Source organism: Rhipicephalus microplus, chromosome 10, assembly GCF_043290135.1.
Source record: "Rhipicephalus microplus isolate Deutch F79 chromosome 10, USDA_Rmic, whole genome shotgun sequence".
Classification (NCBI taxonomy): Eukaryota; Metazoa; Arthropoda; class Arachnida; order Ixodida; family Ixodidae; genus Rhipicephalus; species Rhipicephalus microplus.
Window position 1 is genome coordinate 64,360,465 of NC_134709.1, and position 22,254 is coordinate 64,382,718.

Consider the following 22,254-nt stretch of genomic DNA (forward strand, 5'->3'; position numbering starts at 1 on the left):
ATGGTCTGGTAACGTATAGCCTCTCACTGTGAACGTTTGGCGTCACTGTAGTTTTCCGTTTGCATTAGAATGCGCTACAACCCACCACTTTGTTCTAGTGACTAAGGCACTCAGCTGCTGACTCGCACGTCATGGGATAGAATCCCGACCGCGCCGGCAGCATTATTGATGGAGGCGCAAATGCTTGAAGCTCGTCTGCTTATATTCAGGTGTACGTTAAAGTACCCCAGGTGGTAAAAATTTGCGGGGCCCTTCACCACGGTGTCTCTCACAATCATGTGGTGGTTTTGGGACGGTCAACCCTAACCATAATTTCGGACTCGCTCACTGGATTTCGTGCCGACCGGTTGTGCTTCCGCGATCTCCGACAACAGCGCAGCTCTGGCCGACTGGACTCGCCCTACGCCATCTCCTGACGTCGACAAGAGCTCGCGCCGAGTGGTGCCCCGTCCTTGGACTCCTGTGACCGTCTCCATCTTTCCTATCTTCTCCTTGCTTCTGTCATTCACTGTCCCTGCGCCTCGCCCTTCCCTTCCTCTCTCTCTATATCTTTACCTTCTAATCATATCCTTTAAATTCCTCCTTTACCCCCAGCCCTCGTGAGCTACCATTGAGGTGTCCTCCCCCTGAGGGACAGTGACGGGGTCCACTTTTCTTTTCTTTTAGTTTAAAAGCACTCCCCTCTCCCAATTATTACATTATATTTAACGCGCTGGCGTCACTATGTAGCGTCGTTTGTAAGCTTGCTGCTTCTGTTTCGTTCTCAGCAATGCCTCTGATCTGACGAGTGCGTTGCTAGACGAGGCCTCCACTCAACTCGGGATACAAGACATTTGGGCTCTAAACATCCACGTTAAACACTTGGACGAAGCTGTACGCGCATTCGTCCACTCAGCGCAAGTGAATGTTACGCCCTTGCATTCAATAGAAAGTGCCTCTCTAGACCTGGACGAAGAAAATGTCAGGTGAGAGAAACAAACATGCTCATTTTTCGCGGAAATAATTTACATCTTCGTTTGGCTGGCACAGCGAAAAAGCCATCTCTTTCTCTCTCTCTCTCTCTCTCTCTCTCTATATATATATATATATATATATATATATATATATATATATATATATATATATATATATATATATATATAAATATAGTTCATTGATGTGTTCACTGGCAATCGTAAAAAGAAAATAAAAAGAAAATTTAATTTAACAAGGACTAGAAGTGGTCGATTGCTTATTACAAACACTTCATTTTTAAACCTCCGAATTTATTCTGACAGTAAGGTTTTCGCTAAGCCCGTAGTTCAACACCGTATCAAAGCCCTTCTTTATTCCACCTTCACGAGAAAGCGGTTACGCCATAAAGAAAAAACAAACAAACCTGTGATGTTGCGGATAACAGGAGCTCAGAAAACTGCCAATGTCAATAAAAGTGTCCCACTATGCAACAAAAAAAAGCCATTGCGTTATAAACCCATTCTACGGTGAGATTCTCACCTCAGACAGAGCCAGGACGCTTTTCTTGTGTAAGACGGTTCGTCATTGACTCAAGCAATGGGCTGCCAACTTTAGTTGTCACCAGCACTCACTGATCATCACTACAACACGATGAAAGTGAGGAATCACGTAGAATTATTGTTCAGAGTAATCACCAAGTGTGGTGTGGTACGATTAGGCAAGTCAGTCATATGTTCTGGAAGGATTCAGCGGAAAAAGATGTGTAGTCGATACTTCGGGCAAACGACACGTGTAACAATGAATACTTGAAGTTTACGCGCTGCCTCAGTATTTCAGCAATGAATTCAATTTAGAGTATTTGACATGATGGTAAAATAGAGGTATTTAAAACAAAGTCTCCAATTAGGTTGTCTATTAACATGCAGCTCAGAAAATTATTAACGAAAGTGATGCTGTTAAGAAACAGCAAGACGAGTGTGAAACATCCTGCCAATAAAAAATACCAGTATTAGAGTCAGTGCACAACTAAAGCAGTCTACACCCTTACGAGAGTTTCACCATGCTAACACCTTTATACTAAAAAAGGATGTACAATATCAAAATTGACATATCATGGACTATCGCCATTAACCTAAACATGTTTATCACTGAGAAACTGAATAAAGAAAATAAAGCATGCCGGTAAGAGAGCATTTCAGCACAGATGACATCTATATAGAAGATTCACGTATGCTCTGAACTATGAATACAACAGAGCATGCTGTAAATTCCCCATAGACCAAGATCCCGCGCTGCATAGCCTTAAGACGACCGCCTCAAATACATACCGATAACATTCATGCAAACGAACAGGCAGTCACATCAGAAAACGTTTAGGGGTTGTTATTAGTGGTAAGCGTAATGTATATGTTTAAAAAGAAAAGTGACACGCTACGGTCCATTGTCTAGGGGCCAAGTCACTCGGCTGCTGACCTGTATGCCAGCTATGGCAACCGCATTTTCAATGGAGGTGAAATCGCTTGAAGTCCATGTGCTCAGATTTGGGTGCACGTTAATGAGCCCCTGGTGGTGGAAATTTTCGGAATCCTCCACTACGGCATCTCTCGTAATCATATGCTGGTGTGGGGACGTTAAAACCCAACAAATAAAATTATATATTATAAAAGAATGAAAATTGCAGGAGAAGTTAACTTGCCGTTGACAGGGACTGAACCTGTGACCTTCGTATAGAGAACGCAACAAGTTAGCCAGAACGAGAACATAACTGTGGGATTCCTGTGGGCGGGCCGCAAACGTGAATGGTGGCTTACGTTACGACGCATGCGCAGTAGCAGTGAGCGCACCGCAAGAGCTTGTGGTGCGCTATTCTAAACCTCCATACTACAGAGTTTGAGAATTGGGGCCCAAGACACTGGGTCCCCCAAGCTTCGTTGCGTAGGTTGCTCTTGCGTTCGCAGGATCAGAAGAGTTTGAGAACTGGGTTAAACGCAGGCTGCATTGGGTCAAACACACGGGGCGCCACCGGTGGCCAAATTCGAAATTATGCGAGACGCGGGAAATACGGCACCGTGTATCCAACTAGAGGAGGTGTTGATGTATCGCACTGCGTCCACTTCGTCTCGCTGGCAATCCAAGACGCCTTGGTGCCCCACCCTTCAGCACTGTGGAGGCTACGGGACCCCAGGCCAATAGAAAGGGCGATTAGCTTCTCCACATGTATTCATTCGCTCGATGTCGTCTTCTCACCGTCTTCACGGCATTTGTCCCCCGAATTGTCTAATACACACACTTTGCAGATAAGGCTGGTTTATTAACTTAAAAAAATGGCAGCATATCCACGGAGTGAATGATGGAGAGTGGGGCGAAGCATCCATCCATCCATTCGTTCTTGCTTCAGTCCGTCCATGCGTGCGTCTGTGTGGCCACCCGCGCGTCCATCCGCCCGTCCGTGCGTGCGTCTATTCGTGCGTCCGCACGTCCATCTGTGCGACCGTCCCTGCGTTCGTCCATGCAACCGCTCCTCCAACCGTCCATACGTCCATCCGTCTGTGCAGCCATCCATGCGTCCGTCCATGCATCTGTGTGTGTGTCCGTTCGTCCACCTATTCAATGCTCCAAGTACCACCATCTCGCATCTTTTCATCATATATTCCTAATATAGAAGCACGGCTATCCAGCGGACATTCCAAGGACTGAATGAGAGGAAGCACACGCACACTTTCTTACGGCTTGCGCTTCGTGTCTACTTCCCACCTTTAACCACCTCGAGTTCATTGTATATACTAGTTCACTCTATTCATGGCACTGCGGCCCAACACTCCCTAAACCTTTCTAAAACCAAGGAGGTCACGCCCAGCGAGTATAAAGTAGCAACCCTTTCTTGTCAGATAGTGCTTAATGTACATGCCAATGGCTGCTAAGGGGGGATGAGAGACAAGAGAATTCGGCTTTTAGTCAAAGCGCACGATAAGAATTTTTTATTGTTCAACAAGAAGAAATCTCTCACCGGCACCACCTTCGAGGTCAAAATGTAAGACTGGTTACACACTACTACTACGACTACGAGGGACGAACGGGTGCCGCTATAAGGAGCTTCGCCCCTAAAACACCGTAAAACCGAAACAAACAGACACGTCAGGAACTTGAAGCGTACCACGAATTTGTTGCTCTGCACGCTGAAGATCGGTTGGCGCTCATGCCAGCGGATAACTTTACTCTGTGTCCGTTTCTTTCCGACGCTTATTGTGGTTCTCGTATAACTGCTTCTCCATTGACGCGTTCTTTCGCGTCTTCCGCTGGATTTCTTCTTTTCTCTCTTGTTGTGTTTCCACCGAAAGAGGATCTGACGCGCACGAAGCACTGTGCCATGTTGCATGACTAATGTTTGAAGATGCAGCGTTCTTGGCCTGGCGACACAGCCCAAGCATTGCCTCGGCTCGTTAGTCTTAGCACGTGTGGCTAAGCAAGCAGCATATCTCGCTAATAACGACAACACGTACCTGATGTTTTATTCTCATAGTAAGATGAAACAAATCGATGGTGGATTTCACCATTCATTTGTTTCTGTCAGCGCAGTGGGCGTGTTGCAGGAGCAAGTACGGATCGAAGCGGGCGGTCGCTTCTGCATGGATGATGCCATGTTGACTTGCAAACGCAGTTACCGGGAATAAGAGACAAAAGTAATTTCATGCGTGCGAACTAAATGTGAACAATAAACGTATCACATAATGATGGGGAGTAACACACACCAAGCAAATGCCAATTTTAGTCAACCCGGTCATTTTAAGGCATTTATTGTATCTGGGACTATGTATTTCTGCGCACTTGTGTGGCTTTTTACAGCCCATAGCTTTGGTAGTGCTGAACCAAAGCGTTTGGGGCCTTGGGTCAGCACGAAGGCAAGAGCCCAAGATTGGCTTGGTTTCTGCGCATGCGCTCTGGCACGTTGCAAGCGTCTTGGCTCCCCAAGCTCCTTGGGGACCCAATTTTCACACTCTCTACTAACATGCTACCATACCAATTGGTATGGTATAGCATGACAGTGAAGAGTGTGAGGTATAGGCCGGAAAAACTACTCCCTCAAGAAGCATAACAAGCGGGTACAGAATAGCGCATGATGATATATGACAGCACAGACAAAGGACATGAACAATAAAAGGCACATTCAAGACAACATATATAGCGCTAACTTTGCTAACTGCGCTGTCATACATTACGGATGCTTAGAATAACGTTCGCAGGCGTCGCGGGCGTTGCTTTAGTGGTGGGCACCATATGATCTTTGGAATAGCATTTGCTCTCCGTAGGGAAAAGTCTAGGGACTTTCGCCCTGACCACAAACTCAAATGCACGAAAGCTGCATAACGCATTTCGCAGGCCTCGTGGGCCGCAATCGTCGCACGCTATGTCAGAATTTCTGTGGGCGGGCCGCAAACGCAAATGGTGGCTCGCGTTAGGACGCATGCGCAGTGGCAGTGAGTGTAACACAAGGGCTTGCGGTGCGCTATTCTAAACCACCACATTATCACGCTACCATACGAACAAGCCGAAATCGCCACCTTCATTGACTTCAGAACGGCAGGTTCAGATTGACTGAGTGCGTGAAACACCCGCCGGGGTGCGTAGCGCAGGCACGAAAAAATTAGCGGTTCGTTCAACTCACGTGTTGAAGTCCTGTTGGCCTCAATGCGGGAGCACGTTCGGCCGACTAATTCTCCGCGGCGATTGCTTCGTGCGTGGCAAGAGCAGCGGTACGTAATCCGTGGGTCGGAGATTGTGTATCGGTATAAGCACAAGCACCGCACGTATGGTCGCAGCTGGTACAGCCTGCAGCACATCCGTATACGGTTGTTGTTGGGAGCCGGCGCGCACGTAAAATGGGGTGAGGTGGCTGCCGAGTTTGCGGCGGCGCCGGTGCACTCGTAGAAGGGAGCGAGGTGGGTGCCAAAGGCGGCAGTATCCTGAAGCGAGCAGCCCTTCTGTACAACCGCGCCACCTCGCTTGTCGGTATTGTTGGCAGCAGTGCTGGCGTGTTCAAGCGCTTAGCGACATGTCACCAAGTCATCTGAAAAAAAAAAATAATATACTCGGATGCATATGCCGGTCCGACCCTCACTTCAGATCGAGAAGATTCCCTACCACCCTCGTCCTCAGAAAAAAGAAACTGTGGCTTACGCCCCTGACTGTTCAAAATCAAAAGCAGTGACAATGCTTCTTCCGTAGTGGCACGTTCGCGCAGCCGTTGGCACGACATGGCGCCATTGAGTCAGAGCGAGGGGGTTGCAACGCTCTCGCCTGTAGCGGAAAGTTTGAGCGAGCTGCCGAGAGTTGATCGAGAGACGCTCATTCGAGAGCAGCGTGAGGATCTCTCGATTGAAGCGCTAGTGGAAAGCCAGGTTGAAACGCTAGTGGAAAGCCAGATTGAAGCGCTAGTGGAAAGCCAAATTGAAGCGCTAGTGGAAAGCCAGAAAAACGCGGCAAAAGTGCTGTCAAAGGAGCACTACGAGGAATCGGTGAAGAAGCGTGCTTTTGAAGTAGGGAGTCAGGTAATGCTGCTGCAGCCGTTCAAAAAGAACAAGCTTGAGGTTGATTGGGAAGGGCCCGCCAAAGTAGTATCGAAGCTTTCTGATACCAATTGTGAATTTAAATTAGGAAGGCGGCCGAACAAAGTTTATCACAGTAACTTGAAAGCAGTCGTAAATTTACTTTTAAGTGCTTCAGAGGAAGAGGAAGCAGACATTTTGAGTTCTAGCGAGGTAATTGAAGGGGGATCGAAAGTAATCCGGGAGCAGATAAACCTAGAGCCTAGCTTAAGTGAAGGAGGACCTGAGAAAGAGGACCTGAGAAAGATTGGTTCCGAGTTTGAAGACGTGTTTTCGGACCGCCCCGGAAACACGAGGGTGATCGAACACAATATCGAGCTAAGCGGTGAGGAGTCAATCCGTAGCAAGCCGTATCGTTGTTCCCCTGTGCAACGTCGAAAGTGTGAGCCGCTCTTGGTGCCGCATAGGTATCGTCGCCTAAAAGTGGCCGGTTACTGAGGTGGAGCACGTTGCTCCACAGCGCAACTTTGACGTTCGCTAAAAAAAAGGAAAAGCTAAACGCTAATGGAGGTGCATTGAGCAGTGCGTTCTAGCTAGTACCTTCTCAACCTTTCGGTTTCTGGCTGGCGATTCGGGGCAAAATTTTGACCTCATCACGACCTGGGCTGAGCGCTCTCGTTCAGAGTGATCTCAAGGGGCCAACTTCATGTGGTATTCTAATTCGTTGCGTTGTTGTAAGTGTGAAAAATTCAAGTTCTTACTTTAAGGGTCTTTTGTCCCACATGTGCCTCTTGATGTAGAGGGAACAAAATTCCGATCGACACGAATATAGGTATATGTTGTACTATACTTTGTCTGGTGTTCTGTCGGGTGACCGAGGGCACTTGCGTGTGTCGTGTGTTGTCTGTTGTCGAACCGTTCTTAGCAAGTTGCAGAACCATCGACAAGTGCTGAAACCGAAGATGGTCAGAAGAGACGAGTGAAGCTGGTCGACAAGTTGTGGCGACAAGCCAGTGGAGCTGGGATCCGTCGTCAAAAATGGGACGTGTTCCCGGAACAGTCTGGAGCTGTATTCTCCCCATGGCCCTGGAGGCGAACCTGGAGGGACCTGGCGAACGAGCGCACCTGACATCCGAGCCCCGGAGAAGCAGCTCGTCTTTCCGGTGCATTGTCTGGCGGCGGGGGTGCTGTTACGCCAGCGATTCGTCGTCAAACGTTCGTGCCTCTGGAAAAGGCAATCTGGGTCAAGGCCAGCCCGCAGTCCACCTGGCGCGATCAACTCGACGGCGTGAACACGCGCGGCGCCCCTCTGGCCCACGTGCATTGAGTCAGCTGCGCACGTGACAGCGAGCCGGCGTCCTCGTGTCTGGTGGTCTGACGCATGGCGCGGCAACCCCATTGGAGGAATCTACCCGGACGACCAGCGACGCTTCTGATTGGACATTTTGGTTGGACCCGGTGTAAATAAAAGAAGCCCTGCGGCGCGTCGCGATCAGCGGTCCTACGAGAGAGGAGTCCCCATGTCGGAGAGCCGACATGTGTGTGAGTCGGCGGTCTTAGGCGAAAAGTTGGCCTATGTATTAGAGAGGAGAGCTCGGCTCTTCGAGTCTCTGTCGGCCCCAGTGCCGAAATTGTAACGCCTCTGTGTATATGCTGTGCATAAACCTTGTTTAACTCACCATCATCTCGTCCGCTCGTCTTATCAGCTCTGCGCAGAAGCAGTCGCGAGCTGATAAACATACGCTACCAAACGGCTGGTGACCTTCCCGGCGGAGTTGAAAGCAGTGGCGCCTTCGGGGCCGTGTTGGCGTCGCCGTCTTTCGCAACAGTGGTGGCTTCGGCGGGATCGGTCCGTCGTTCGCAACAGCCGCTAGATCATGCACTCTCCGCCAACCACATCCTGGCCGCTAAGTAGAGCCAAATGTAGCAGTCGAGCCGACGTAAATATGGTGTGAGCTGTTGCGCTCACGCATAAATGTGGGGTAGGCGCGTGCCCACCTTTATAGGTTAGCCTGAAGAATAAAGCTGAGAGGAGGAATAGGCAGCGAGCACATACGACCATTTTCACTTCGTGCACAATTGCTTTCGCACACGTTCGCGAAAAGAACCTTCACAGCGATAGTAACTATATATACACTGTCGGTGAGTTTTCTCGTCGCGTTAATGTTCAGTTTAAAGTCGAATTAATAGCGTCCTTCATCGGATGATGTGTTCTATGCTCAAGTAAAAGAGCGTGAATGTGGCGGATGAATGCGGATGAAGCAGAGATCAAAGGAGCCAGCCGTAATCAGTCGCACGCTGTGCGAGACCTAGTGCGAATGGCTCCCCAACCACAGAGGAAGTGCCCTGCCCGTCTTTTGTCAGGAGAAAGAGTTTGATTGGGTACCGGTATAGAGAGGGATGAGAGGGGTGGCGTCGCTTGAAAAGTGACTGCGAACTTTGATCAAAAGGGCTTGGTTGTGAGCTCTGTTTCGACAGACAACAGATACTGCTCGTATACCTCTGCGGATACTGTGCTTTGACCACTTACGTAGTGTTATGACGACAGACAGCGTGCAAATCCCTCACTCTCTGGGGCGGCCGTATTCAAGTACAGCGGAATTTTTTACGGCTGCACTAAATCACATTCACAAGAATCTGCTGCCCGCATTATTTCGTACAGCATTACAACTTTTTCTCAGCTGGTTCATTGCTTTACCCTTACGACGAGACACTTTTTTTTTCGTAAGGCACCTATTGTATCGAGGTCACCGCCTCTCCAAGAGCACCACCAGCACCGACATCAAAGCTACTGTGTACACTGTACCTAAGCTCTTCGTTTTAGTTAGGTAATGGTCACAGTTCTTAGTTCTGCTTATGACAAACGGTTTTCAGCTGCTTTCTTCTCGTAGTTGCTGGCAAAATTTTCCAGTTGTTTGTCATTTTCTGTGAGGTTAGTTGCATTTTAACTTAACGGAAATAAAGAGTTCGTTTCGTAGAAGGTCTGGCGTTGGCTTCGTTGGTTGTCAGCGAAAATTATCATATTGTGGTGACAGAAAAGTGGAGGAAGATTCAAATAAAATAAAAATAACAAAAACTCTGAGTCCGAGTGACGGATCAAAGGCGGGTCGTTTGCGATGCAAGCTGATACTCTACCACACAGCCACGCGTCCGCTTTTGAATACAGTGAAAATAATTTATTCTGCTTGAACATGAAGTGGAAGTAACTTTGCTGCTTTACAATCACACGCGTCCTGTCTACATGTATCACAATACAACATGAAATATTTGAGCAATGATGTGTGGTGCGTACAAGCGTGCTTTACGGATTCGCGTCAGAACATGTGATTATTATAATGACTTCATGGCTTAAAGCCGATCACCCACTCCAAAATACCGTTACATTGCTCTGCCTATCCTCTTGAGGCCATGTAGTGTGCATAGCAAGTTCAAAAAGATTTAATGCACTAGGTGTACGATGTACGCACTAGCGACAGGACATCGCTGTCGCGTTCAACTCTTAAAGGCGAAGCTGTAGGCTCCCGCAATTTTTTTCTAGTGAATACATTTATATTAGTGATCATCGCATTTTCCAATAACGCGTTTATAGTTCACAAATAGTGAACTTCCGATCAGTTTTAGTGCTTGAGTGGTGAAGTCAAGCACGTATTTGTTGGAGAAATCAACAAGTAACATTAAATTGAAAACGTGCATTTGAAAACGTGCAAACAAGCTAATTGAAAACGTGCATTTAGCCACATTGATATTATGTTGAAGAGAATTAATGTAAAAAAAAGTTTGGTGCTATCGCTCGTAGTTGCGCGTATTATCTTTGTGGAAAATCATTAATGGCTTTTCAATGCTGTTTCGCATTTGAGTGACGGTTTTTTTATTTAAATGTTCCAAATAATATTGAAATTGAAAAGAAAAATCAATAAATTGGTGGTACTTTCGCACTTCATTTTTGTTGATTATTGGCTTGTTGGCTTGACACCATCTGGACACTATGGGAATGGTACCCAATTTTGAAAAATGTGTTCCTACGACTCAACCATGGCATAACGCTGCAAACACGTGACAGTACTTAATTTGTGTGTATCTCGCCGAAGACGTGCTTTTCCTATTGCACCCAAATGCAGGTGCGTGCAGGTCGCGCAGTTCCACTTCAACCGAGAGCTGCAGGATGCGGTCGCTGAGGATGAGGACAGCCAAGACAGGGAGGCAAATACCGTCATTTTCATCTGGAAGCACGTTCGCGGACAGGCATTGGATCTGTGGAATGTCAGCACAGGTTTGGAGCTGAACAGGACGATACTGCGCAACCACATTACCGCTGATCAATTGCACTGTAAGGGAGAGCTTGTTTTCCACTAAAGTACTTGTCTAAAAATGAATATTTTCTGCCGGTGATGCAGTAGAGTCTCGGGTTTTGCTACCATATCCTTTTATTTCATTCACTCTTACCTCAATCATACCAACGCGATTGCGTTGTCGGGATGCGTAATCGAGAAATTAAATTCACTCGTCTAATTCTTCGTGAGAGATGTTTCGCGTTTAGGAAACCGCCGAGAGTACTGCTGCCAAAAACACAAGCTGGCATCCGCTCTGTGGAATGTTCACGTAGGTATTCATTAGGCTAGAGCTGTTTCGAACGTACTTAGAGGTTAACTTTCGTTTTCTGCGTAAGCATTTAAATCAAATCATTTTTTATTCTTTCACAGAACAATAAGCAAGATAAGGATATACAGAAGGAGTTCCCGTAGTGTAAAATAAATGGGACATCCAAATGATTCCCATTGCCTGATGGCGCTCGCTTATTATGTCTCCAATATCAACACTGCTTGATATCATCCCGTGTAAATTATGAAAGCATAAGAATGTTTATTTAGTTATTATTTATTGAAAAACTACTGCAGGCCAAAAAATTGCTAAAGCAGAAGTGGGAGGTGGTACAATAATAATAATATGACCAACTAATAGATGTACAGTTGCAGAGAAAGAAGAAAAAAAACAAAGAAAACAACAACGACAGAAAAAATAAATCAGACAGGTGTACAATATATTCGCGGGTTACATAACTGACATTTCAAAGTAATTTTCCAGAGATTTCAGTACATTTGCAGACTCAAAAATATGGTGCGGCAGTTCGTTCCCGTCTGTTATTGTGCCAGGGAGAAAAGAGTAGTTGAAGTTGCTAGTGCGCGCAAAGGCAGATGTGAACTTGTAAGAATGGTATCCTCTAGTAGGGCGGCAAGATAACGGAGTGAAGACGTGCGAAAGGTCTATAATAGTGTTTTTCTTAGATAGGCGAAAAAGAAATCTAAGTCTAGCTAGTTTTTTTTTTGGGATTCTAAAGTTGGAATTTTGTTGTTATTAGTTCTTTCGGGGAGCCAGACTTGCGGAAGCGATTGTAAATTAACCGAACAGCTAATCTTTAGACTTCCTCAAGAATATTAATATCTTCTTTAGTGTGCGGATCCCAGAGTTCAGACGCGTACTCTAAACAAGGCTGGACTATTGTGTTAAAAGTGAGCAGTTTAGTTTTAGGGGGAGAGCTTTTGAGGGTGTGCGTTAGTAACCCTAATTTTCTACGGGCGGATGAGCAAATCTTTTCAATGTGGCAGGACCAAGTTAAGTTGTTGGTGATTGTGACGCCAAGATATTTATAACTTTGTGTAAGTAAAATTGGAGTTTCTTTAGTACTGTTCGAGTAAATCAGGGATTGTTTTTTGTTAGAAATGCGCATAAGTACAGTTTTCTCAGAGTTTATGTGCATGTCCCAGCACTCACACCAGGTATTAACTGCATCAACACTCTGGTTCAATAACTCTTGGTCATCTGTGGATTTCACGGAAATAAACAGAATGCAATCATCGGCAAACAGCCGCAATTCAACACCATATTTAGCACAGGATGTAATATTACTGATGTAGATTAAAAATAGTAGTGGTCCCAGGACGATACCCTGGAAAACTCCGGAGTTAACGGGAAGATGATTGGAGTAGGTACCGTTTATATCGACAAACTGCGTGCGAGAAGACAGATACGATGTCACCCATTTAACAATGGTCGAGGGAAAACCAAGCAAGTTAAGTTTGTGAATTAATTTGGAGTGGGGTATATTATTAAATGCCTTGCTGAAGTCGAAGAAGATGACGTCAGTTTGACTGGGTTTATTTATGACTGAGGAGAAAGAATGTTTACAGGAAAATATTTCTATGATATGGCTGCGAAATACGGTGCAGGAGTTATCTGCGCAAGATTGATCTGAGATAAAACTATTAGGGAAACGAGGTGAGCCAACGCTTCCCCGAGCAGATGACACTCCACCGGCGCGCCGGCTTCCCATAATGCTTTGCGGCGAGGCTAGTGGGCGCGCGTGAATTTCAGGAAGACTCCATTACAGTGACGTTACCTGACGTGACGGCTGTATCGTAAAAGTATATATGTAAGGTTTATAAAATTAGAAAGCTAGCAATGCAACCCAAAATGGTATTTCAGGAACATAGGAGTCTATTTCAAAAGCATATTTCCGAGATCTGGCGTGGTTCTTTCGCCGAATCCTGGGGCTTTCATTTCTGCTGGGACCTTGTCATTTATTCTTTGGGTTCATCGGGTCAACACTGCCTATGTTACCTTTTCCTTGACTCTCAGGCGTTAATATTACCCGTATATGTTTCCACTGTTCTTGGGTACTGTGAGCGCAATCACTGACTCTTCTTTATCGATTGGACGTGCCATCATCATTTGTATAATTTCCTCATCTGTATATATCATCATCAGTGTGTGCCAGCTCGAGCTCGCCTCGGATAAAGCTCTTCCTCATAAGTGGTGGACGGTGCTTCTCAATCCCCAAGTCCTCTCCCACGTTACCACTGGAGCTCCGCTCGGGTCGTCGTCTACTACTACCTGCAGCCTCCGCCGTCGACCCTGGCCATCCACAGCCACCAGCGTGATCCGCCAGTATTCTCGGGTCTCAAAGGGAATGACGTTGAAGAATGGCTGCACACCTACGACCTCGTCAGCGAGTTGAACAGGTGGATACTCTACACAAGTTGCGTACGGTCCCTTTTTACCTAACTGATGTTGCCAAATCCTGGTTTTGGAACCACCTCCAAGATCTTCCCGACTGGGACACATTCGCACGGCAGCTCCGTCAGATTTTCGGTTTCCCCAGTGTTCGCGCCGAAGCAGCAACAAAGAAGCTTGCTGAACGCATTCAGCTGGCGGGTGAATCATACACCTCATACATTGAGGATGTTCTTGCCTTGTGCAAGCGTGTTAATTCAGCTATGCCTCAAAGTGAACAAATACGCCATATTATCAAAGGCATAAATACCATCGCTTTCAACGCCCTTGCGTCGCAAAACCCTACCACGACTCAAGATGTCGTCACCATTTGCCAGAGACTAGAAGAACTTCAGTCTCTTCGTCTTTGCCATGATGCCTTGGACATTCGTCTTCCTGCGGCCCTCGACATCCGTGCCCTGGTCCGCGACATCGTTCGTGAGGAGCTTCATGGGCACTGCTCTTCCTGCGCCGAATCGTATACTTTAGCCTCAGCTCCAACCAACTTGCGGGACATCATTAGGCAAGAGATTACATCTGCGCCACATTCACCTTGTTCTGCCGAATCCAGACCTCGTCAGGTACCAACGTACGCAGAAGTCGCGGCGCTCTCACCACCCACCAATATCCCAACGGCTACGCCAGGTGGCCATGAACCTGTGGCGTCAGTGTCACCACCGATGCGCCCACAGCCGCATTACGCCATGCCGCGCCCTCAACGCCCAATCTGTTATTATTGCGGCTGTAGGAGTCATATATCTCGCTTTTTCCGAAGGCGTCAACAGGACGAGCAACGTGGCTACGCTCCAGAGGAACGCGGACGCTTCAGTCCACTCACGAACTACCAGCGCACGCCTTAACGGTTTTCTTTTCAGCGTTCGCCCTCTCCACCTTACAGTAGTGGTCTGTCTGTGAACTCCCGTGAGTCTTGCCGCCGCTCACCATCTCCCAATCGCCGTTCCGTGTCGCCTCTGCAACCCGCCTCCACTGTTCTGAATGTCCACTCGGAAAACTCCCCAATGCAGTTTTTTGAGGGGAAACTGCATCCACCGGACAGCCAGCAATTCCTCCAGAGAGACCATCGAACTTGTTAACAGTGTTAGTCGAAGGTATACGCGTCGAAGCTCTAGTAGATACTGGCGCTGCTATTTCCATTATTCGCTCTGACCTTCGCTCCCGTCTCCGCAAAGTAACAACACCTTACTCGGGCCCGTTTCTCCGGGCTGCGACGAACGCCATTTGTCGTCCACTCGCCCAGTGTACAGTTCGCGTTTTCATAGACGGTATTCGTCATCATATCGCTGTTGCAGTTCTCCGTGAGTGCACCCACGAACTGATTTTGAGGTGGGATTTTCTGTCGTCTGCACGCGCTTCTATATCTTGTCGTCAGCGCCTCATCCACCTCAATCCCACTGACTCTTCTGTATCGGAACCCAAACAGCGCATTCGTCTCGTCACCACTTCAGATTATGTTCTTTGGCCATTCCTAGAAGAAGTAATTAGCGTTGATTGCAGCAACATTGTGGATGGCGACATGCTTCTACTACCTTATGGCCACACGGTACATCAAGGCATTCTGATCATTTCAGGCCTTGTTCGTGTTTTTGAAGGGTCTGCTTTTATTACGGCGTTAAATCAGACCCCCGAACCCTTATTGTTGCCCTGTAGATCAACAGTCACATGCGCTATTGACCCGCATCCCGTTGCAATTGTTGCCCTTCCAAGTCAAGAAGACCTACCAGGGCCAAGCACGCCACCACTCAAATCTCCCACTCCTCTATCGGTGACGATAAGCCCTGATTTGACAGCAGCCCAGAGTCAAGAATTGCTGAATTTATTGAACAAACATCGCCCTTTGTTTGACGTTCATTTCGCTGTCCTTGGTATGACAACTTCTGCGACTCACCGAATTCAGACTGACGGCTCCCGAATAATTCACCAGCGCCCATGCCGCGTGCCTCTCGCAGAAAGGAAGACAATCGAGGAAAGCGTATCAGACATGCTTCAACGAAATATCATACGTCCTTCCTCGAGTCCGTGGTCTTCGCCAGTTGTGTTGGTGCAAAAGAAAGACGGAACGGTACGTTTTTGCGTTGATTACCGGGCACTGAACAAAATAACGCGCAAAGATGTTTACCCTCTCCCACGAATAGATCACGCACTAGATTTGTTGCATGGCGCAAAGTATTTTTCGAGCCTTGACCTGCGATCGGGCTACTGGCAAATACCAGTGTCCGAATCTGACAAAGAGAAGACGGCTTTTACCACCCAAGATGGGCTATATGAATTTACCGTAATGCCTTTCGGACTTTGTAACGCGCCTGCTACCTTCGAACGTATGATCGACAGCGTACTGCGTGGCCTGAAGTGAAGAACCTGCTTATGCTACCTAGACGACATCATGGTGTTTTCGTCTACCTTTTCGCAACATCTACAACGTCTCGAAGAAGTCCTAGGTTGCCTTGCAAGAGCTGGTTTACAGCTGAATACGAAAAAATGTACCTTCGCAAGCAAGACGATCAATGTTCTAGGGCATTTAGTCAACAAAGACGGTATTCGACCGGATCCTGAAAAGCTTGCCGCCATCCTCGAGTTTCCCCTTCCGTTGCGTCAAAAATACCTGAGCAGTTTTCTCGGCTTGGCATCCTGCTTTCGGCGCTTCATACGCAATTTCGCAAGACTTGCCTCTCCGCTCCATGAACTGCTCGCAAGTAACATGGCATTCGTCTGGTCTGAAGACTGTGAAAAGGCTTTCCTGTCGTTGAAGCGAGCCCTGACATCCGACCCGGTACTATGTCATTTCGATCCAGGTGCACCCACAATTGTTCACACTGACGCCAGTGGTCATGGTCTCGGTGCCGTTCTACTGCAGCGTGACAACACCGCACGCGAACGTGTCATCGCTTACGCCAGTCGTGCTTTGACTGCTGCTGAGAAAAATTATAGAATAACAGAACAAGAGTGCCTTGCTGTTGTATGGGCGGTACAAAAATTTCGTCCATACCTCCACGGCCGCCACTTCACAGTCGTCACCGACCACAATGCATTGTGCTGGCTTTCGTCGCTAAAGAACTTATCGGGTCGTCTTGGCCTCTGGGTGCTTCGTTTACAAGAGCACAACTTTGATGTCGTCTACAAATCTGGTAAGAAGCACCAAGATGCTGATGCTCTCTCTCGCAGCCCTCTACCCAACCGTAATAGCCCACCATCACCAATTTTTACCGCAGCATTACCCATCGCAGGTCTCAGTTGGCTAAGGTCCGGCCACCATTCTACTCTTGTGTCGCATCAACGCGTTGACCTTTACTGCCGCTCCATAATAGCACGCTTAAAAGATACATCCACTCCTCCGAACGCCCGACTTCGCCAACAACTGAAAACATTCAACCTTCACGATGGTGTTTTACATCGCTATATTTACCACGTTGAAGGAAACAAATGAGTCCCCGTTATACCACATTGTCTACAACGTCAGGTTCTTGAGACATTCCACGATGATCCTGCTGCTGGGCATCTCGGCTATCACAAAACGTACGACAAAATACGCTGTCGGTTCACCTGGCCTGGCCTCTCATCCGCGATTGCCAAATATGTTTCTTCGTGTGCCTAATGTCAACAGCGGAAACGACCCACTACTGCTCCTTCTGGCTTTCTTCAACCTTTTCCTTGTCCCGCTTTGCCATTTGAAGTCGTCGGAATAGACTTGTACGGCCCCCTTCCCATTACCTCCAATTGAAATCGTTGGATTGTAACGGCTGTTGACCACCTCACTCGTTACACGGAAACCGCCTCACTGCACGCTGGTACAGCTACTGAAGTAGCTGATTTTTTTTCTGCGTAACATATTTTTACGCCATGGAGCTCCACGTGTTCTGCTCAGTGACCACGGCAAGGTCTTTTTCCTCTCATGTTGCTGAGGTTATACGTGCCGCGAACACCATCCACAAAACAACTTCTTTATCATCCTCAAACAAATGCTTGACGGAACGCTTTCATCGTACCCTCTCTGACATGATTGCCATGTACGTTAACCCTGACCACATGAACTGGGACGCCATTTTGCCATTCGTAACGTTCGCCTACAATACAGCTACGCAACGCACCACCGGCTTTTCTCCCTATTTTCTGGTCCATGGCCGCTCTCCAAGTGTAACTCTGGACGTCTCATTCCTTTCGGCTCCTGCTACCTCAGCAAGCCCTTTATCCACACAATTTTTGTCTCGCCTCGAGCATTGCCGTCATCTGGCCCAAATCAACACCGGCATCTCTCAGGAAGCTCGCAAGTCTCGCTACGCCTCAACTCACCGTGCTGTCACCTTTTCCCCAGGAGACGAAGTTCTTCCGTGGACTCCCGTGCGTGTGCCCGGCTTATGTGAAAAATTCCTCAGTCGTTTTATAGGGCCTTATACGGTGATTGAACAAACGTCCCCCTTTAATTACCGTATCTCACCACTTAACGCTCCCTCCGACCACCGTTGTCGTGGGACAGAAATTGTGCACGTTTCTCGGCTGAAACTGTGCACCCGACGCAATTCCTAATATTGTCTCTCGCGCGGCCAGGAGGCCGCTTCCAGCGTGACGGGGAATTAGTGTGAGCGCAGTCACCGACTCTTCTTTATCAATTGGACGTGTCATCATCATTTGTATAATTTTCTCATCTGTAGATATCATCATCAGTGTGTGCCAGCTCGAGCTCGCCTCGAATAAAGCTCTTCCTCATAGTACTAATAAACAATCAATCAGCTGGGGTACCTGTTTCCGCATAGCCATGGCACATACACGCCTGCGAGTAAGTGCCTCACCTGCGGCGGAGAGGGTTAGACGACGTACGGAACTAGCTTGTGACATAACTCACGGCATGACCAGATTTAAAGGCGATAGTTGTGTGCTTTGAAAAAGTTGCTAACGATTTTGAGTACTTGGTACTCTTCCATGGAGGAGCGAAAAGCCGTCCCAAACAAGCAGACGAGGTCAAGGCTACAAATGTTTTCTTGTGTGTTTACAAAAGTGGTTAACGATATCGAGTACTAGGTACTCTACTATGGGAGAGCATAAAGCCGCCCTTTCACTTCACCTTAGGACACGTCGACGTAGCATTTTTATCTTTCACCGAATTCTATAGCCCGGTGAAAGTTTAACTCCTTTCTCAAGTGACCAGTCATCTTCATACGGTATCTGCTCTCATACGTGCCAACATTGTCAATCAAAAAACAAATATTATTCATGTTTTGGACCAAGAGCAGTACGTGGTCATTAGGTACTGTGCTACTTTATTTCAAAATTGCATAGATACGTAATTATAAACACCGCAGTGCATATTACGCGGCGCTGGCAATGTGATGCTATGACCGAAAAGAAAAACTGTGTTTGCTACGCTTCATTAAAACTACATGGTGCTCTCACCTACCGGTCCCGTTGCGTTCTATAAAAAATTTAGTTTCTTCAAATTACTGCTAGATTTCGCCCATATTTTACGCAGCGCCTACTCGCAGATTTTCTAGCGCAGAACGACAAATACACGTTCCTTTCTCACTCTCCAGACAGAAGAATATTGTCTTTCAACAAGCTCTGCCAGCGAAGCACGCAGATAGACAGCCAATTTTGGCTGTCTATCTGCGTGCTTCGCTGGCACACAGGTGGGTGGGTGGGTGGGTGGCAGACAGACACCACTCAAAGTGGTTGTAGTGCGCGAAGAAATGATTCGCATTTAATGAAGAAAATGGTGAGTTTGTTTTCTAACACGCGTGGCTACTTTTGGCAGCTTTTTCCACCCTTGGCTGAAGTTTATGCAGCTTTTTAATTCATTTTTATTGCTTTTGACGAGCTTTATTTTTTTCGTCATGGCAACTTTGATCTATCGAAAGGCCCTATCATCTGCTTGATGTTTTCACACCAGAAACTGGCTGACGATAGCTATAACTGCTAGATGATATAGCTGCTTGTCATGTGTGCCCAGAGCGTTTCATCCTCTTACTGCAGTTTTATTACTGACCTATGATGTAATCACGAGGGCGGTGCTTAATGAGAGGGGTATTTCAAGCGTACACCATATTCACCACTTTTTCGTTTGCAGATGCACTCGAACCTAGCGATGAAGACGCACCTTCGCTGAAGGAAGCCTATGGCCTGGACTTCCTCAGCAACCTCGTCCTGAACACGAGACTCACGGGGAACCAGATCAACATCAGCCGGGGGCTGGCGTCCTTGCCTCTGACACACGGAAACTTCGACGCCATCCACGTGCGGCCAGACTTCATGTACCCGTTGGCCCCGGAGCCAAGTATAAACTACGCCACGATGGCCGTAATGATCGCAAACATGCTAATTGAAGCCGCCCTGCAACCATCATCGCGAGACGCTGAGGACCAGGAGGTGGAAGATTACGGAAGGTGCCTCGCGTCGTATGCGAAAAAAGCACTAAATATTACTTTTGATCCCAAGGAATGGAAGGTCTACGCTGTCATGAAGTGGGCTTTGGAAGTGGCGTTCATGGCCATGAAACGCAACCACAATTACGTGGATAAGCTCGTCTTTGACCAGTTCTTTTTCGTGCGCTTTGGCCGCACCTTCTGCGGCGAGGATTACATCGGGTTCCTGCGCTTCGCGACCAACACGTCGGCTCTTTTTGGCCGAGCATTCGCTTGCGATCCGCCAGTTGATAATACGTGCTGATGATGGCCATTACCTTAAAAAAAACTTTGCTCGATTTTTATTGTCTATGCAGTAATGGAATAATAAGTACGAATATGCGATGGTCTTCATGTGCTGTATTTTCTGCGTACGCGTTTAAAACATGAGGTGTTTTTTTTTCGTCTCGATAAAAGCTTTTTAGGTAATTCCCAAATTGGCCAACAGATTCAGTTTTTTGCGAAAAACCACCAGCCAAGCAGAAAAGAAGTAGTTATTTATTGATTTATTTATTTATATATTTATTTACATTTCACCTACATCGCCGTGAGGCATTAGGTAGGGGAGGTACACATAATAATTTGACTACATAGTTTTCAATCAAAACAATTGATTCAAGAAATAAAACAGCACTCAAAATATTTTAAGAGAAGAAAAAAAAAACACTCGAATATTGGTGAGCAAAAACAACGTCACAGTCATGCATTTGTAAACACCCACACGCTTCGAGACAGCAAATCATTCTTAGTGGCAGTGATATTGTAGGAGTTGTTACAAGGAAGAAAAAAAGGATTCATGATCAGTTTCATTGACGAGATCATCCGGTAGACGGTTCCATCCCTGTATTGTTTTTACGAAAAAACTACCGAAAGATTGGGTTTTGTAGCGGTATTCTAATATTTTTCGTAAATGGTCTTGACGACTAAAGACGCACGTTGGTGTGAAGAGATAATCAAGAGGGCTAATGCCATTTCCACTATAATATATACAATGAACGAATTTAAGCCTCAGTTTCTGCCTCCTTACCGTCAGTGACTCTAATTTCAATGCTCGTTTCATTTCTGTGATGCTTGCAAAGGAGTTATAGTTGTTGCTAACAAATCTGGCTGCTTTGTTTTGAACTTTTTCCGATGCGTCAATTAAGTATTGCTGATGGGGATCGCAGATTATGCAAGCATATTCTAGGATAGGTCTTACATGAGATAAAGGGTTTGTTTCATGGTATGTGAAGCTTGCCTTAAATTGCTGCGTATGAAGTATAGCATCCGGCCTGCCTTGGTCACAGTTATGTTAATGTGTTTATTCCACTTGAAATTGTCGGAAAAATAGACGCCCAGATACTTATAATAGGATTCATTGCTAATTATTGAATTTTTTCTACTAGTTTACTAATCCGGTTGGTGAATGATACACATCAACATTTACGGACGTTTAGACTCATTTTCCATTTTTGGCACCACGTTGATATTCAGTACAGATCATGCTGCAGAATTTCAGCAGTCTTGTGCGATTTAATCACTCTAAAAACTACACAATCATCTGTGAATAACTTATTGGGAGAGGTAATACCATCGACTATGCTATTAATATAAATCAGGAAAAGCAAAGGTCCTAATACGCTCCCCTGTGGTACACCGGACGTAGCGGTTACCGCAGATTATTTTGATCCGTTAAGCACTATGTTCTGCTGACGATCGTTTAGATAGTTTTTTACCCAATTGATAACTTTAAGGTTTATGTTTGCAGAGAGCATTGCAAATTCTAACAGATTGTGTGGGACGGTATCGAAGGCTTTCCGGAAGTCAAGGAACACTGCATCTGCTTGAGCGCCACTATCTATAGATTGTGCGATGTAATGCTGAAAGTCGACTTGTTGAGTTACGCATGAGCGTCTATTTCGGAAAGCATGCTGAGATGGAGTGAGGAAGTTGATTGACTCTAAGTGTTTCACTGTTTCGCTGTATATGATGTGCTCAAATAACTTACAGCAAATTGCTGTTAGCGAGATGGGCCTGTGGTTCTCGACAAGCTTTTTATTACCTTATTGATGAACCGGGATAACGTTTGCTACTTTCCAGTCATGTGGAACAACTCCAGTATTTAGTGTTATTTCATATATAACGCATAGATACTTTGCAATGAGGCTGTGACAGTTTTTAAGAACAACTGTTGATAAACCATCTGGTCCAACTGCTTTAGTTGTATCTATCTGCCGTAACAAGCAATCAACACCAGTAATGTCAACCTCCACGTCTTTCATGGAAGGTCACGTGACTGGAAGCGCCCCCACATCGCCAGGTGT